This window comes from Panthera leo, chromosome A1 (assembly GCF_018350215.1).
Source record: "Panthera leo isolate Ple1 chromosome A1, P.leo_Ple1_pat1.1, whole genome shotgun sequence".
Classification (NCBI taxonomy): domain Eukaryota; kingdom Metazoa; phylum Chordata; class Mammalia; order Carnivora; family Felidae; genus Panthera; species Panthera leo.
Genome location: NC_056679.1, coordinates 25,579,212 through 25,598,686, shown reverse-complemented (window position 1 = coordinate 25,598,686; position 19,475 = coordinate 25,579,212). Strand labels below are relative to the sequence as shown.

Here is a 19,475-nt window from a genome sequence, read left to right as displayed (position 1 = left end):
TATCTGAACCCACCAGTATATTACAAATAAGAATCATCATCACCAAGTATTTATCCTAAGAAGGCAAAAACAGGGCAACATTAAACTATCAGTGAGTGACTACCTGGCATATCATAATGCTTTGTAAATATTAGTTATTTTTTGGCTATTAATGACAGTGCGCATATAAACTTGTACAATTGTTGTCAGGTGAACTGGGGAGATCCTGGGCCCTGGGGCCTCTAGCCAGACAGAGCCAAAGGACTCGCGGACGATTTTTGGTCAAGGGAACCGATTCAAGGACAAACACGCAGCACAGCACATGAGTGACACAAGCAGGCAAGTTCATTAAAGCAAAAAAGCACACTCTCGAGATATGAGAGCCGGCGAACTAGAGAGGGAGGCGGGGAGCGGGAAGGACCGAGGGAGACCTAGCGAGCATGCGCAGGTGCGCAGGCGCGCAAGCGGGCGGAAGAGCATGAGCGAGCTGCACGCAAGGTGGGGATGTTTCTATCTTTTATTGACAGTTGTTAACTAGCGGGCGGAATACATATTACTTGGGCGGCAAGCAGCGTTTCAAGCTTTTTCCTCCTAATTTGGTCAGAGGTTGCTTGTCGTGGCACCTGCCATCTTAGTTCTGCCTGGGTAGATCCGGCTTCTTGGGGAGAGCTGTCAGGACCCGCCTCTGACCTTCCCGATAGCTGGCCATGACTTCCTCGTGCTGGCCTCCAGGTATCGTGTTAGAACCTGACTAACTGCCTACTCTAACACAATGACTTTAGAAAACGATTTCATATTGTCTTGTAAAGTTGAACATGTGTAGTGGGTAACTTCCAGCTCCGCAATTCCACTCCCAAGAAATACACCCTAAGGATCGTTACTTATATGCAGTTGTAGATATATATAATATTCTTTGTGGTTTTTTTGTGAAATATTGAAACAAGAAAGAAAAAAAAGGAAGCAACTTACGCCTCTATCCATAGGAAAAGAGATAAATCACTTGTGCAGTAATCACACAATGGCCTGCTATTCAGCTGTGGCTTGGAGGTAAGCAATTGGAGGTCGAAGGGTTGAAGATGAAAGAGAAAAGTAGTCACAACTGTAACCAAACCAACGCGTGTTGGCTCCTTGGTGAGTCATAGAAACTGCACCATGTCAGTTGTCCCTTAAGGGAAACTTTATTTGCAGCAAATGAGTCCAAGCTTCCAAATAAGGTTTTCCTTGTGCGACAACTCACTTGGTGCAGTTTCTGTGACTCACCAAGGCGTAAACGCCTGTTGGTTCGGTTACAAATTTGGTGACCCAGATGGGACAGCTGTCCTGAGGTTCTGCCCTCCAGTTCCCTGGGTTCCGACGGACGGAGCAGCAGGCAGCGGAAGCTTGCTTGGGCTAAACGGTTCAAGCTGTCAGGACCAGGGGCAGATTCCTTGGAGGAGATTCACCCTTTTTTGGTGCTTGTGACCACTGGCGTGCCATTCTGTCCTCATTTGAAATCCAGATCTCATTTGAAACTCTGATTATATTTACCCGAAGCATTTCTGTTGGGATAAATTATGCCAGGTCCGTGGCAGAGATCTTAGAAGTAAAACTAAAGCTCTCTCACAAAGTCTGGGCAAGACAGCATAACAGAATACACTGGGTAAACAGGGCCTTTCTGGTAAACACTCTGGGAGATTGAACACTGATTAGGGTCCAGTGTTGAGTCTAGACATCCCCAAGTGACAAAGGATCACATGACCCAGCCATTCGGAGGGTTGGATGCTCCAGCCTGGCGAAATGGGAGTGATCTAACAGACTGATCTAGGATCTGGGAGATTGAAGAAATCACTCTCCCACTTGGTTGTTTGGTTTGTTTGTTGTTGTTCTGTTTGTTGTTGTTCCCTGTTTAAATCCACCCTGGGGGCGCCTGGGTGGCTTAATCCGTGAAGCATTTAAGTGGTTAAGCGGCAGACTCTTGATTTTGGCTCAGGTCATGATCTCACAGTTCAAGTTCCGCATCTGGCTCTGTGCTGGCAGTGCAGAGGCTGCTTGGGATTCTCTCTCATTCCCTCTATCTGCCCCTTCCCCGCTCATGTGCATGCACGCTCTCTCTGAAAATGAATAAATAAAATTTAAAAAATTATTGGGCCAAGTTTGTTAAAACTGGACTTGTTTTCCAAACACATTAATACTCGTTTTGGCTATCTTTGATGGAAATGAGGGTGATTTTAGAGAAAAATTATGTTCCAATAATATATCTTTGTGGATGTTAGATTTAATTCTGATTGTCTTAGTGTTTTTTGTTTGCCTATAAACCTGGATCCTGAATTCTGGTTTCCTTGAATATCTGACTATGGCTCTCCAAACTAAGGTTTCCAGTTTTCTTTCATTCTCTTGACTTGGAATCAAGTCAAGACTTGGACTAAAACTGTCCCCCCCCCCCTTTTTTCCTGAAGCCCTGCAAACTGAAGCTAGGCAAGTAAAGCCCTATTTATGAAGCTCCAGCCTTAGCATTCCCTGATTTTGACAAGCTGTTTGATTTGTCTGTACATGAAAGGCAAGGAATAGCTGTAGGGGTTTTAACCCAAATGCTGGGGCCCTTAAAGAGAATGGTAGCTTCTTTTTCTGAACCATTGGACATGGTGGCCAAGAGGAGCTGTGGCAGCCACGTGCCTCTTGATAAAAGAAGCGGAACAAACAAACAAAAAATCCCCTAGAAGTCAGCCTGTGCCTGTTTGGACCATGTTTCCAGGGTTTTTTTTTTTAACCTAGGAACTATCCCAAAACAAAAGGTTACAATCTCAGGCCATGCTGACAGATAGATACTCCCAGATACAGCTGCCACCCTACCCCCCAATCAGGAAGTACTTGATCAGATTCACTCTGGCTACAAAGATCTCCAGAGTGAACCTCTGTCCACTGCAGAGGAAATCTGACTTCTAGACAGCAGCGGTGTTGTGGATAATGGACTAGGAAAGGCAAGATATGCTGTCGTATTCCTAAAGGCTCTCATGGAGGCCAAAAGACCGGCCCCACGCACCTCAACCCAAAAGGCAGAAATAATTGCACCAACCAGAGCATTAGAATTGAGTGAAACAGGGGCGCCTGAGTGGCTCAGTTGGTTGAGTGTCCGACTCTTGACTTTGGCTCAGGTCACAAATCTTATGGTTTGTGAGTTCGAGCCTCTCATCGGGCTCTGTGCTGACAGTGCAGAGTCTGCTTGGGATTCTCTCTCTCCCTCTTTCTCTGTCCCTCTTCCCCCCGCTCAAAGTAAGTAAATAAACTTTAAAAAAAAGAAAAGAAAGGAACTGAAATTAAGGTCAGCCAAGCCTCCAGGTGTCTTTCTCCATCTGTCACCTCTGCTTCTCCATGTGGATTTGTTACACGCTTCTCTCTCCGTGGACTTCATTCCTCTGCAACCTCTGCAGGTTCACGGTGAAAATGGCTGCCTCACAGTTGTTAAACTTACAAGTTGCAGTTCCAGACACATAATGAGTATGACCTAATTCTTCCTGGGTCCCAATTAAAATTTTCCAGAAAAGAGAATTTTACAGGGTGTCAAACACTAGCTCTAAAATCTGTGGATCCTGTGATACAAATACAGCTGCCAGAGGTCCATTCTTGTGTCCACCAAGAAAAAAATTCACTGAAAATTTAATCAAACGGGCATTTAAAAAAATTTTGTTTTTGAGAGAGAGAGAGCTTGAGTGGAGGGGGCACAGAGAGAGAAGGGCCAGAGGATAAGAAGCAGGTTCTGTGCTGACAGCAGTGAGCTCAAACTCACCAACTGAGCCGTGAGATCATGGCTTGAGCCAAGGTCAAATGCTCAACCAGCTGAGCCACCCAGGCACCCTGAATCAGATAGCCTTTTAGTTAGGCGGTTAGGATTGCAACTCTGGAGACAAAGATGTAGGTAGGAACCTGACTCTTTTTCTGAGGAGGACAGAGAGGGGCAGGGTTATAAAGGCAAAAGTTCATAAGTGCAGTTCTCATTTAGGCCCTCTATGCAGAACACAGACGGAAAATATGTGACCTGGGATTGACTGAGTTAACATTCAAACGAGGGATTGAAATTTGTCGAATCCTCTTGGCTCCTTTCAGAGTGAAGAATGCTAACAATTCAGGTGTCCTGGTGAGGAGGAGTTAAGTCCAGGCCGAGGGCTTGCAGCTGGCACAACATTTATGGTTCCTCCGATGAGGGTGGGCATAAATTCTTCTTAGTTTATGGCCTCCCGACCGTATTTGTAAAGAAACTCTCTTATGTAGGCTTGCTTCCCCCTTTTACGCCTGAGACAGGTGGATCAAGGTGGCAGTTCCCAAAAGAGGGGAATCTTTGTGAGCTGGGCAGGTATCTACTTGCAAATGACCAATGTTAGAATCAAACTAACATTCACGTACAGGTCAAAGGACAAGGACACTCTGACTCCCAAAACCTGGGTTTCCAAGCAGAGTCATTTTTTCTACAGCCCCATCCAATTTGTTATTTAAAGTGATCCAGAAAAATTTGCCAGGTAGAGTGTAGGGAGAGCAGTCTCAATGGTAGAAACAACATTGTTAGAAGTAAGGAGGCATTAACATGGGCATAAGTCATATGGACTGGCAGGCCCCTGTTGTGGCTGTTACATGTCTTCCATATCAAGATCCCAAATGGGGGAATAAAAGTGGGCAGAGTAGGTGGTATTAGATTGTGAAAAGCTTTGTATGCCAGACCTTTGAATTTTATCTTGAAAACAGAGGGAGCCACTGAAGGTTCTAGAACACATGATGTCATGTGTCATCTACAGCTTAGAAAAATAAATGCAGAGGGTGAAGCCTTAGCGTTGTTACTAATGCTAAACTACTGAAAACAATCATGGTTGCTGATGGAAATTATTTCTTGAATTTATTCTGGTTTTCAATTTAATGTATATGTATTTGCAAGTATCTCCAGGATAAACCAGAGAATTTGTTAAGCAGTCGCTGACCTCGGCCAGTAAATATGCAGTTTATTCACAGAATCCTCCTCCTCACCACCTGCAGAACAGAAGGCACAACACTGCACCTTCACCCTCAGCGTGGTTGGAGGACATTATAAATAAAGATCCCATGGAGAAGGTTCATTGTATCCCCCAGGAAGTCAGCGTATTGTGAATTCCAGGCAGCCGATTTATGGACTATGAGTAGGAGATGCTCTGAAAGTGAGTGATATTAATGTGAAAATGTTGGGGTTTGGCGTGAACAGTAAAGAAATAATTCTTGAGGCATCTTTGGTGCAAAAGGGTGGTTTTATTAAAGCACGGGGACACGACCCTTGGACAGAAAGAGCTGCACTGGGGTTGTGAGGAGTGGCTGGTTATGTACTTCCAAGTTGGGAGGGGGTTAGGGATAGCGTAAGTCTCTGAGGAATTTGAAAGTAAGGTTTCCAGGACCTTGAGGGGGTTAGCTATTATTGTTAGGAAAAGGTCACTTACTACTGTCTAGTAAAACCTGAGTCAAGAGACCCTTCAGGTGTATATCAGGGAGCCATATACTTGGGGGATGATTGCTCAACTGTATCTTGGGGAGTAGAGATATAAAGGAAGTTTCCAAAGGAATTTTTATATGTTAAAGGAGATTTACACGATCCTGGAGGTTGGGCTAATCTTAAGCTAAGTTTGCCTTTTGGCTTTAGCAAAGTCTTAACATGAAGGCGGTTGAGTTCCCAGAAGATCACTCTGCCTGTCTCAGAACTTGTCAAAGGGCTGTAAGTTGTAAGGACGTTTAATTCTTTTTATCTTTGTTCTCCACATCAATATGAACGAGCCATACTGCAAATGAGATGTTCTTTCTAACTGTGCTGTACTTCTCTCTGAATGCCAGTATTTCATCCTAATCCATTTATGAAGGCAAGCTGTTCTCTCTCTGCTGCTCATCTTCCCACACTTCCGTGTTTAACTAACATCTGGTTTCAGTAAGGTTTCACAGCCCATTGACTTTTGACTGGTTGATCACGCTCCCATAGGGATAATACTGCCCATTGTAGGTATGAACTCTTCTTATAGTTTATTCTTATTTCAACTAATATCACAATTTATGTGCAGCCGGTTGCCGAAGCAGAACTTGATTTAATTGTGTGATTCTAAGTAGCTGATGCGTAGCCAAGGTTCATCAAAGGGAAAATAACCAGAGCAAAGCCACCACATTGGTGGTTGGCGGACAAATTAGGGCAATTAAGACCCCTCTATGCCGTTTTGCCACTTCTGCGTGTGAAGCCGGGAATGCACCTCTTATTTCTCTTTCCTGGTTCCCATATTTCCTCCCGTCGTAGGCAGGAGGGCAGCTTATGGCCCCTGCGTAGTGAAGACAGTCAAGACATGCAGATGTATTTTACAAATAGAAATAATAACAGCCCTCCTTCCCTCCTCACTGAGTTATTGTGAAGATCCGCTGAGAAGTTGCAATTCCTTTGTAAGCTGTAAGGGGCAAAACTCTGCTGCCGCAGCCTTGCCTAAAACCCTCCAATCTCTCCCCCTCAGGACCTTGAAATGAAGTCCAGAGTCTGTACATGGCTTAAAGATTCTTCCTGAGCGGGCTCACCTCTGCAGCTGCCCCCTGTCTCTGAGCCACCTCCTGCTCTAGGCTTCACCCTGTTCAGATCCCCCACTGGCTGTGCCCCACAGGCCTTCACTCAGGCCGCACTCTTTCTTCCCTGCTCCTCCCTTTCACCCTCATGTGGGCTGGTGCACCTCCCTTTAGCAACATTGGCTTCCCCAAGGAAACATTTCTCAACAGCAGCACAACTGACAATTGGGCCGAATAGTTTTTATTGTCGGGGGCTGTCTTTAAACATCATAGGGTGGTTGGCTGCAGGGATGGCCTCTATCCGCTAGATGCCAGTAGCACCCCCCCTCAAGTTATGACAACCAAAAATGTCTCTAGACACTGCCACATGTCTCCCTGGGAAACAAAACTGAACCCGAAAAATCTCCACTCCAGGGTGTTGCTTTTAATGGGGCCAATTATACTCTCGATACATCCAGATGCTACAAGAATAATAAGAACAACAACAATAAGAAAGCTGTCTTTATTTGCTAATGGTGGTCTCTTCTTGGGTTCAAGCCACCATCACCCTCCTGAGGGATAACACTTGATCTTGCTAATTAAAAGTACCCTAGTCTCTTCTGGCTTAAAACCATCTCTTTCATTGTTCTCCCACTGTGTGAAGGGTGAAACATTCTCGGAAATCTGATTCCATGCTTACTCATGACTAGCAGCGGCTCACAAGTTCTTCACTTATTGAGTAAATCATAAGTTCGCTTCTGAACACATAAATATCCTGAGGGTTTCTTTTGTCTTGTGCCTCAGAAGAAGAAAGTGGGACCAAATGAGCTGGCTGTGGATAAGATTACAGACAGCAGGGCTGAGGAGGAGTGGGGGAGGAGGGATGGGGATGCTGTCTCTGATCCTCCCTCCACCTAGATCCACAGTTTCCTGCCTCAGCTGGGTAGGGGCTGGATTTCGCATTCTTCTAAAGACACTTGAAAATTTCCCAGTATTTACCCATAGAAAAAAGGAGCAATGTCCCCTTACTCTAAAATCTCCCCCCAGATTTTCTTCTTCTTTTTTTTTTTAATGTTTATTTATTATTGAGAGACAGAGAGACATAGAGCGTGAGCAGGGGAGGGGCACAGAGAGGGGGAGACACAGAATTCGAAGCAGGCTCCAGGCTCCAAGCTGTCAGTACAGAGCCCGACGCGGGGCTCGAACCCACAAACTGTGAAATCATGACCTGAGCCGAAGCCGGTTGCCTAGCCAACTGAGCCACCCAGGCACCCCACCCCCCAAACTTTCTGGTTATTTAAAACCTCCCTCCTCTCCCAACTTGGGGGAGGAAGGTGAGGGAAGACAAACCCATGGTACATCATCCCCTCTTTCTTCTTCCTCTGCCTTTCCTCTTAGAAGCAAATGGACTTTTGTTTTCCCTTCCCTCCCTACCTGGAAGGGATTCCCCCCTTCCCCTCCCCCACTCATGTCCTCCTCCTTCCCACATTCTCTGTTTCCCCTTCCCAGCAGGCATCATGGCAGCAGACCTGCAGTTGAAGAATCCTGCTCGTGATGGAGTGGCAGAAGCACTTAACTCGAGCACTTAATTCAAAGTACTTAACTCAAACGTACTACTCCTTTATTCGTTCATCAGATAATAGTTAGTCGTCTTATTTCCTTGTTTGTGTTCCTAGCAGGGCAGGGTTGTGCTTGCCTTGTGAACCATTGCATCCCCAGCACTCAGCATGATGCTGCATAACATATTACCTGGAATATAATAGCTTAAAATAATGCACATTTATTATCTCACAGTTTCCACGGATCAGGAGTCTTGGCGTGGCATAGCTGGCTCCTCTGCCGAGGCTTTCACAAGGCTGCAACCACAGTGGCACCGCCATGAGATGGGGTCTCATTTGAGGCTCCAGGTTCTCTTCGGACCTTCTATGGTTGTTGGCCGAATTCATTTCCTTGCAGTTCTAGAACTCCTAATGACCTGCTTCCAAGCCAGCAAGAGACTGTTGCTGACACTTTCAGGGCTTTCATCTGATTCAGATCCACCCAGGATAATTTCCTTTTTGCTTAACTCAAAATCAACAGATTTGCAAAATCCTTTCAACTTTGCCACAATACACAACTTCAGCACAGGAGTAACATTCATCATAGTCACAGATCCTGCCCACCTTCAGAGGGAAAGATTACACAAGGGTATGGGTCATTGGAGGTTATCTTAGAATTTTGCCCAAATCTTGCACTCCAAAATATTGGTTGAGTGAGTGTGTGAAAGAAGGAAGGCAGGCAGGCATCCTGTTTGTCTTCACAATAACTCTGGGTTATTAGGTAGTATCACCTTTACCTTATGGAGAAAGACATTCAATTCAGAGGCAGCAAATGATTTGCCTTCGTTCAAAGACGTGAAATTGCAGGATGAGGCTCCAGACTGAAGCCTGTCTGAGTCCTTACCCTTTATGCAGCAAAACACTCTCTGAAACCTCAGTCCTGACACCCTGTCTCTGGCCAGAGCCCTGACACCAGCAGGGCCAACCTCTCTGCTTCTATTCACCTGGCTAGAGCAGGCCATGAGGTGGAGACAGAGGCCCACGGGGCCAGGACACTTCCCGTCCTTGCCATAGAAGGATTCCCTGGGCATCCGTCAGCCCAACAGACTCCAGAGGCCAGTGTGGGCCACGTCAGGGGTTCTGTGCACTGAGGGAGAGCAAAGATCAGTTTACTCCTACCCAGAGGTTTTGGCCCCAGTCCATGCCCAGACCTTGGCACGTGTGGGTTCTTTTTGTTCCAGCATTCTCCAGGGGCGGAGAATGGGAAGCTGGTGAGGGATGTTTTCTGCACTGCCTCCTCCCTCTCAGAGGCCTAGTAAGCTGTTCCCCTTGCTCTAGTGGGAACGGAGTGTGAACAGTGATGTCCAAACCACAGAGGACAAGAATCCGGGGAATCCCTGGGAGAAGCTATGGGGTTAGTTCAGACAGCAATGATATACAGTGTTTTATACAAGTGAAGAATTTGTGCAGTACGTGGCTGGCTCAGTTAAAAGAACATGCGACCCTTGACCTTGGGGTTGTGAACTTGAGCCCCCTGTTGGGTGTTAGAGATTAAACAAACGTAAAACTTGTTAGAAAACAGCAACATATTAGGCTTCTCTTTTCATCTGCTTCCCATTCACTCCTTTGCCCTCTCCCTCTGACTGTGCACCAGATATTCAATACCTTCTCTGTGTCAGGGCCACCATGGCTTATTTTCTTCCCTGCCTCTTAATTTTTCCTAGTCTACTTGTGATCTTTAACAAGCAGTACCCTTTCATCTGTCTTTGTGTCGCCAGACTTCACATTTTTACCACATGGAAACAGCGTATTATAAAGTCTCTCCACTATAGTAAAATCTGCATAATGCATAGGCAATCATATCCCGCCTTGTGGAACCTCACAGCACGCCAGGCATAAATCCAAGGTGGAAGATGTTTGTTTGTATATTTTCATAATCCACTTTAGGCTTTAATCACAATGAGACAATAAAAGGAAGATGGGAAGGCATTGATCTTGTGGCTGGCACCTTTGTTATTCACTTCATGTTGACAATTCCCATTGAAATTCAAGCATTCCTCCTCCTTAGCCACTGTGCCTCAGTCTACGGAGAGCATTCAAAACAAATTATCTGCAACCTTATGAATATCCAGCTCATTCTGTCCCACTTCCTTCTCCTGAGACACAAAACAAAATAAACCTTTAGGATATTTATGTGCTCAGAGGCAAATTTATAATTTACTCAAAGGTGAACAACTTTTGCAAGCAGCTGCTACTCATGAGTAAACATGAAATCAAATTTCAGAGAGGAAATTTTTACATTCCACACAAATAAACCTCCTAACTGCTACTTACATAAAGCCAGACAGAATGGTAAAGGGGCTTCCCGAACAGAGCTGGATAGTCCAAAAGAAGCTTTTATTGATGAAATACAAACATTTGGAGCCAGAGAGCCTGTTTGTCGTATCCACTAAACCTATTTCCAACCACCGCTCCACCCTACTGATTTCCTTCCACCATCCAACTTGATTAAAACTGAAAGGGGGAGCTGCATATACAAAAGCATGGAGGCCTGGAAAACCTTTCATTTGTGGAAATGAAAGCAATTAATTCCACCTTTGAAAGATGGTGGGGACACCATTATCAAAGGCCTTCCGTTAAGAAGTTTGCTCTCTCCCAGGGGCACCTGGGTGGCTCAGTCGGTTGAACGTCTGACTTTGGCTCAGGTCATGGTCTCACGATTCGTGAGTTCGAGCCCCACATCGGGCTCTGTGCTGACCACTCAGAGCCTGGAGCCTATTTCAGATTCTGTGTCTCCCTCTCTGTGCCCCTCCCCTGCTCATTCTCTCTCTCTCTCTCTCTCTCTCTCTCTCTCTCTCTTTCTCAAAAATAAATAAAAACATTAAAAAGAAGAAAGAAGAAGAAGTTTGGTTTCTCCCAGAGACCCTCTGAATGGGTTAAATGGTAAATCTCCAAAAAGATATGCTCACACCCTAACCCCTAGAATCTATGAATGCTATCCTATTTGAAAAGACAAGGGACTCGGGTGCCTGGGTTGTTCAGTCAGTTAAGCCTCTGACTTCGGCTTAGGTCATGATCTCACAGTTTGTGAGTTCGAGCCCTGCATCAGGCTCTCTCTTTGCTGTCAGCAAGGAGCCAGCTTTGGAATCTCTGTCTCCTTCTTTCTGCCCCTCCCCCGTCTTTGCATGCTAGGAAGTTCAGGGGCGCCTGGGTGGCTTAGTTGGTTAAGCGCCCAATTTTGGCTCAGGTCAAGATCTCACTGCTCGTGACTTCGATTCCTTCATCAGGCTCTGTGCTGACAGCTCGGAGCTCAGAGCCTGAAGCCTGCTTAGGATTCTGTCTTCCTCTCTCTCTGCCCCTCCCCTGCTCATGCTCATGCTCATGCTCTGTCTCTCTCTTGCTCTCTCCAAAGTAAATAAACATGAAAAAGAGAAAGATAGGGGCACCTAGGTGGCTCAGTGGGTTAAGCATCAAAGTCTTGATTTTGGCAGGTCATGATCTCACAGTTTCCTGAGTTCGAGCCCCACACGGGGCTCTGTGCTGACCTTGTGGGGACTGCTTGGGGATTCTCCTTCGCTCTCTACCCCTCCCCCACCTGCACTGTCTCTCACAAGATAAACTTAAAAAAAAAATCTTTGCCACTATAATTGATTTAAGTATCTTGAGGTGAGATCATGCTGTGTCATCCAGGTGGGGCCTAAATCCGAAGACTTGTGTCCTTAAAAGCCACAAAAGAGGAGAGGGCCGCGTGAAAGTGAAAGCAGAGGTTGGGATGGTGTGGCACAGGCCAAGGGAGCCGGCAGTCATCGGAAGGAGGAAGAAGCAAGGAATGGAGTCTCCCCAGAACCTCCAGGTGGTGTGCCAACGCCTTGAGGTCTTCTGGCCTCCAGAACTGTGAGAGAATACATATCTGTCGTTGTAAGCCACCCGGCTTCAGGTCACTTGTTACTTCAGCCTAGGACAGATACACCTGTCCACACTCTGGGCTTTGTGGAGATCTACTCTTCGCCCTTCAGACTTAGTTCAGGTGCTGTGCTGTCTGTGGAGGCTCCCCTGGGCAGCCCGGGTAGAGTCAGGCCCTCCCTGCCCTCAGCTCGCGGCTGTCACCCTCTGCCTGGTGTTTCTCCTGTCGCTCTTGTTTCACTGCCTGGTGACACCCAGCCGTCCTTGGCCTGCTCTTCAGCACGACACCGAAACCCTTCAGGGACAAGTCACCCCTCACCCCTTTCACTTGCTCACCTGGGTCTTGAAGTGAGAGTAAAAACGGATTTAGATCTGTTACCTAAAACAGCACCTAGAGCAAGCCTTCGGCTGTGCTTCGTCATCCCTCCGCGGCAGCCTCCCCTCACCTTCTCCCGCTCTGGCCGTCAGAAACGGGCTTCCCTGGTTTCTCTTCACTGTGTTGAAACAACTCACGGGAGCTGTGCAGCCGCCTTCCTGGGAGAAAGGCCAGAACTAATTGACTCACAGCATCTCTAATAAGAGGTTAAACACATATTCTGAGGCACAATTAAAACAAAGAGAGGGGAATTTTGTGAACTCTAGGAAATGGTACATTCGTTTCCAAAATCCCTTTCTACTTGCACTGCGTCTGGCATTTAGCTCCCTGTCCTTCCCCATCCCAGGCTTGTCGTCACTGGCTTCTGAGTCTTCCTGTCGGGCTCCCCATCCCACCGCCAACTTGTAGCTCTCCCCTCTGTAATGCAGAAGGTTCCGGTCCGTGTCAGGGCTTATTCTGAAACATGGGCTCAGCGAAGCCAGAAGCCCATCCTCTCTGGGGAGTTACTCACCTGAACATCATGCCAGACGATAATCGCCCCTCACCAGAAGCAGCCATCCATGTACATGAATCAAACACCCACAGTGCCTTCCTTAATAGGTCAAGTGAAAGACATTTTCTCCATCTCCCAAAACATGTCAATTTTATAATCAGAAAAATAACCAACAAAAACTAGATAACGTGTGTCAAAGCGTGAATATCCTACTCAGAAAGAAATCAGTGTGCTTAAGAGACGGGCTGCCTGTCTCTCTTTTAGGGAGTTTGCCAGGATCTATCAGTGTTTGAATATGCTTTCTCTTAGACCTAGAAATCCTCCTCCTAAGACTGCCACAGAAAAATCTCTCCGAAGTGTACTTGGGCCCATGTTCAAGATGCTGGTGTAATAGCAAAATACCTGGGAGAGATTGTTTACCAAATATTAAATAAGGAAATAGTTAAATATACAGCACGGGGAAGATAGTCAGTGGTATTGTAATAGCATTGTACGTGACGGACGGTAGCTATACTGGTGAGCATCACGTAATGTACAGAGTTGTCACATCATCATGTTGTACACCTGAAACGAATGCAACATTATGTGTCAGCCATACTTCAATAAAAAAGAAAGAAAGAAAGAAAGAAAGAAAGAAAGAAAGAAAGAAAGAAAAAAGGGACGAATGACAGTACACATACAAAGAGGGCAGCAGCTGTTACAAAGAATGCCTTAGGTGGGTATATTCTGACCCGAAAGGATGTTTAAGGTACATTGTGGAGCGTTTGGTTTTTCTTCACTCATCAGGCTTGTGAATTCACCTTCACTACACTCAGGTGTATAAATAGAGTGTTATATTATTATATCCCATTATAGATCTGATCTGATGAGCTCTCATCATTTGGGGTAGCAAGGGTAAAAATTCGGTCCAAAACCACAATTGTAACCCAATCCAGTGATACCTTTAGTTACTCTTTAGTTACTCTTTCTCTGCTTGGATAACTCAGGCAAATGCTCAGCCCTACTTCTCTCCAAGGGGAAGTCTGGGTCTATGGGGAGGGACCTCCTGGCACGAGGGTCAAGGGGCCTGGCTTCTTGGTGGCTCTCGTGGGGTCTCATAGAGTGTCTGCAGAGGTGTGATGTGTTCATTCCTAATCCCTGGACCCTCTTCGGGTATCAAATCCCTTCCTTCCAATTTGTACCTTCATTGCAGCCACAGTGATCTTTCCCCAACTACAAGTCTAATTTTGCCATCTCTTTGTATAGGAAAACTTAACCACCGCCCTCCCCTGTTGCCTTAGGAGAAAGACACAAACCTGAACACCATCTAAGAGCCCTTGCATGTGTCACCTCTCACTCTCCTGCCTCAACCGGTACAACCCCCCACCCCCACCCCAGTGTGCATGAGCCTTCTTTCAGTTCCTTGACTATGGAAGGCCTTTGTACCTGCCATCTTCCCTTCTCTTTGTTAATTCCTATCATTCCTTCAGATCCTTTCCTGAGATTCATCTTCCTTGAGCTCCTTGATGTCCTCAATTCTCTGGCTTATGTGCCACAGTACCTCTCTCTGCAAAGCCCTGATCACAATTGCGATTTTATATTTGTGACACGTATGGTACCTAAAACACATCTGACGCTCTATCAATATTAGTTTCTCCTTGGGGTGCCTGGGTGGCTCAGTCGGTTGAGCGTCCGGCTTCAGCTCAGGTCACGATCTCGTGGTCCGTGAGTTCGAGCCCCGCGTCGGGCTCTGGGCTGACGGCTCAGAGCCTGGAGCCTGCTTCTGATACTGTGTCTCACCTTCTCTCTGTCCTTCTCCTGTTCATGCTCTGTCTCTCTCTGTCTCAAATAAATAAATAAATAAATAAATAAATAAATAAATAAATAAAATAAAAAAAATATATATTAGTTTCTCCTCCTGCCTGATTCATAATTTAGGCCTACACACCATGTTGGTGCTCCCTGAGAGAAGACCTGTTATCCTGCCAGACATTTCTTATTGTAGATGAATAAACTGAAATCTGAGTTTATAAAACAGTTTGTGAATTTTGGTTAGAATGAATCAGCTTCCCAAAGCTCAGTTGCACATGAGACTGCAATGTCGTGGTAGTATCCTGGGGCCGTGTAGCAAATTACCACACACTTGGATGCTTAAAACAACAGACGTTTATTCTCTCACAGTTCTGGAGGCCAGAAGACCAACATCAATGTGTCAGCAGGGCATGCTTTCCCTGGAGGCTTTAAGGGAAGATTCTTCCTTGCCTCCTCCCAGCTTCTTATAGTTCTTGGCTTGAAGACACATCACTACAATCTCTACCCCCATCATCACATGGTGTTCTCCTGGTGGGTCTGTGTCTAAACTTCCATTTTCTTATAAGGACATCAGTCATTAGATTACCACAATCCATAATCACCATAATCCAGATGACTTCACTTTGATTTAACTAATTATGTCTGCAAAGACCTTATTTCCAAATAAGGTCACATTCTGAGGTTCTGTGTGAATCTGATTTAGAAGACACTATTCAACCCAGTACACACATCCATATGTCTCATTTTTAGGCTTTTTAACATGCTTAAAACCAAAGGAGTAAAGATTCCTTTCCCTAGGCCCAGCACATGTGAGATAATAGGAAATAATAAAGTCATATAATAAACCCCCAAACAAACTTAACTCTTCTTTAATAATTAAAAAAAAAAATTTTTTTTATTTGAGAGAGAGAGCAGGAAAGGGGCAGAGGGAGGGAGAGAGAGAATCCCAAGCAGGCTCCATGCTCAGAGCAGAGCCCAATGCAGGGCTTGATGTCATGAACCATAGGATCATGATCTGAGCCAAAATCAAGAGTCGGATGCTCAACCTACTGAGCCACCCAGGTGCCCCTGCACTCTCCTTTAGAAGTAATGGCCATAGTTTTGTAGCAACGTGGATGGAACTGGAGAGTGTGATGCTAAGTGAAATAAACCATACAGAGAAAGACAGATACCATATGGTTTCACTCTTATGTGGATCCTGAGAAACGTAACAGAAACCCATGGGGGAGGGAAGGAAAAAAAAAAAAAGAGGTTTAGAGTGGAAGAGAGCCAAAGCATAAGAGACTCTTAAAAACTGAGAACAAACTGAGGGTTGATGGGGGGTGGGAGGGAGGGCAGGGTGGGTGATGGGTATTGAGGAGGGCACCTTTTGGGATGAGCACTGGGTGTTGTATGGAAACCAATTTGACAGTAAATTTCAAATATTAAAAAAATTTAAAAAAAAATTAAAAAAAGAAAAAAAAAAGAAGTAATGGCCATAGCATTTTGTTGACATGGAAGAATGTTTATGAAACATCGCTCAGTGTTTGTTCTCCTGTGTCAAGGCTGTACATCCACTCCCACTACACTCAGATCTATAAATATAATGTTATTTTATTATGTCCTATTAATGTATCTGGTCTAATGAACTCTCACCTGCTGCCACTGTGATATATAAAAAAAGAAAGCACTGAAAGAAAAACATTGAAAAATAAATCAAAAGAGAAAACATCTTCCAACAGCAGACTTTTCTTCCTTTGTGTGAGTTGAATGTTCATTGTCTAATTCCTATGACTTGAGTTTTCCTGTTCGCTTTAGATACAACTTTTTACGGCAAGCATATGTGTATTTAATATTTTATAGTTGATCAATGATAAGCTTTTTCTTACAAACCCCTGAGACTAGTATTTTCTTACTTGCATTGCTAAAGAGAAAATCAAAGCACAGAGAGGTGGTATAGCTTGGGTAGAGCTTGGCTAGAGTGATTTACCTGAACAGCCAGGTTTTAAGTCACTTGTCCCGCTCTACAGAGGTGAGGGCTCTTACTGCTGACATAAGAATGACTTCTGGACCCTTGAAACTTCAACCAAATCATCATCTTCTTCTTCTTCTTCTTCTTCTTCTTCTTCTTCTTCTTCTTCTTCTTCTTCTTCTTTTAATTTTTTTTAATGTTTATTTTTTAGAGAGAGAAAGACAGAGTGTGAGCGGGGGAGGGGCACAGAGAGAGGGAGGCACAGAATCCGAAGCAGGCTCCAGGCTGTCAGCACAGAGCCCGACACGGGGCTTGAACTCACAAACTTGAGATCATGACCTGAGCTGAAGTCAGACGCTTAACCGACTGAGCCACCCAGGCACCCCAATATTTCTTCTTAACAGACTCCTAAGGACAATTTTAAAGCCTAGTGTTTTCTTAGCACACTGTTTCTTATCATTCTTATTATTCAACTGCTCAAGATAAAAGGAGAGTTATGGGACATACCAAGCAGTAACAAATGTCTGATTCTAGATTGAATCTTTGTATGGAGAAATTAACTGTAAAGGGCATATCTGGAATAATTAGGGGAATCTGAATGTGGACTGGGTGTTAGATAATGTTAAGGAATTGTTATTATTATTTTTTTGTTTTGTTTTGTTTTCAACGTTTTTTATTTTTTTTATTTTTGGGACAGAGAGAGACAGAGCATGAACGGGGGAGGGGCAGAGAGAGAGGGAGACACAGAATCGGAAACAGGCTCCAGGCTCCAAGCCATCAGCCCAGAGCCTGACGCGGGGCTCGAACTCACGGACCGCGAGATCGTGACCTGGCTGAAGTCGGACGCTTAACCGACTGCGCCACCCAGGTGCCCCTAGGAATTGTTATTATTTTTAAGGTGCTGATGTTATTTCAGCCACATAGGAAAATGTTCTTAAACGTTTAGCAACGTATACTGAAATTAAGAAATTATTTTTATTCATTTATTTTTTATTTTAAGGCTCCATACCCAAAGTGGGGCTTGAACTCATGACCCTCAGATCAAGAGTCACGAGCTCTAGCAACTGAGCCAGCCAGGTGCCCCAGAAATAATTTTTTCCTCCTTTTTTTTTTTTTTTTTTTTAAAGTAAGCTGTAGGCCCAACCTGGGTTTGATCTCACAACCTCAAGATCAAGAGTCACATGCTCTATTGACTGAGCCAGCTAGGCACCCCACAAAGAAATTATTTTTAAGCAACATTTTGAAGTTAAAACTTAAATGTTAACAACTGCTACGCTTAAGGAGTTGGAGAAGAGGCAAATTTTACCTAAACTTTTATGTACTTCTCAGTTTGAATTCTTTGCAACATATGGGATACATATGTAAAACTATTCCCTCAAGAAACATCCAAATAAATCTAGATTGACATTTTATTTTATTTTTTTGATGATTTTTTTAAAATTTATTTTTGAGACAGAAAGAGACAGAGCATGAGCAGGGGAGGGGCAGAGAGAGAGGGAGACACAGAATCTGAAGCAGGCTCCAGGCTCTGAGCTGTCAGCACAGAGCTCGATGTGGGGCTCGAACTCACGGACTGTGAGATCATGACCTGAGCTGAAGTCAGATGCTTAACTGACTGAGCCACCCAGGCACCCCTAGATTGACATTTTAAAAACAACTGGCTTGTATTCTTCGAAAATGTTGAGGTTATGGAAGATAAAAGACAGACTGAGGAGCTATTCCAGTTAAGGGAGACTAAATTGGTTTGACAACTAAATGCAACTTGAGTCTGAATTACATCCAGACCAGAAAAAAATGTATTTTTAGTTTACTATTGAAAAAACGTTATTGGGGGGTCGCCTGGGTGGCTCAGTTGGTTAAGCATCCGGCTTCAGCTCAGGTCATGGTTTCATGGTTCGTGAGTTCGAGCCCCACATTGGGCTCTCTGCAGTCGACATGGAGCCTGCTTCGGATCCTGTCCTCTTCTCTCTCTGCCCTGACTCCACTTGTTCCTTCCTCTCTCTCTTTCTCTCTCAAAATAAGTTAAACTTAAAAAAAAAAAACAAAACATTATTGGAACAATAGGAAAAAGACAAAGTCTGTAGATTAGAGGATAGTGTAGTATCAGTTTCAAATTTCCAACTCTGATCATTGTACTGTAATTGTGTAAGTAATGTCCTTGTTCTTAGAAAATACACATCAAAGGGGCATCATGTCGGCAACTTACTCTTTAATGGATCAGAGAAAAAAAATTGGGTGGAGAGAAGGGTTAGAGAGAGAGAAAGAGACACGGGAAGGGATAAAAGATAAAGCAAATGTGGTAAAATGTTAACAACTGGGGGGTCTGGGTAAAGAATACACCAGAATTCTTTGTTCCGTTACTGTGACTTTCTGTGATTAAAAACGTTACCCCCAATTTTCCTTCTCTACCTTCAGAAAAGATTGGAAAGTCGCTTTCTCATCTGGTAATAGATATAAATAATAGTAATTATTTCTTGGCCATGTGATGATTAAATTAGGTAATGTACGTAAAGGGCCTAGGATGTTACAAGACAAAAATTGAACTTCTGAAGTAGTTAAGAATAGAATCCTCTCTAACTAGTTTAAGTACAAACAGATTTATTGAGGAGTAGAAAGAGCTCCCAGAACTATTGAGAGGGGAAATACAAAACCAAACCCAAAAAACCCAAAACCTAGACCCACAAACCAAACCACACTAACCAAAGAACTGGTCTGCCAAGATGGCTGCTGCTCCTGCGGCCATTAGGAAGCTGCAACTTAGGGGCGCCTGGTGGCTCAGTCGGTTAAGTGTCCAACTCGGTTTCAGCTCAGGTCATGATCTCATGGTTTCGTGGGTTTGAGCCCTGAGTTGGGTCCAGGCTGACAGCACGGAGCCTGCTTGAGACTCTTTCTCTCCCTCTCTCTCTGCCCCTCCCCTGCTCTCACTCCCTCTCTAAATAAATACAT

The 19,475-nt window shown here is 44.7% G+C and overlaps 1 protein-coding gene across 1 annotated transcript in view; it reads left to right on the top strand.

Annotated features, from left to right (window-relative positions):
• Positions 1 to 922: 922 nt before the first annotated feature.
• The window catches only part of GTF2F2 (general transcription factor IIF subunit 2), a 200,459-nt gene continuing 181,906 nt past the window's right edge, over positions 923 to 19,475 (top strand). The window contains exon 1 of the mRNA XM_042922713.1: positions 923 to 1,026. The gene's annotated coding sequence lies outside the window, so the exon portion shown is untranslated. The remainder of the gene's footprint in view (positions 1,027 to 19,475) is intronic.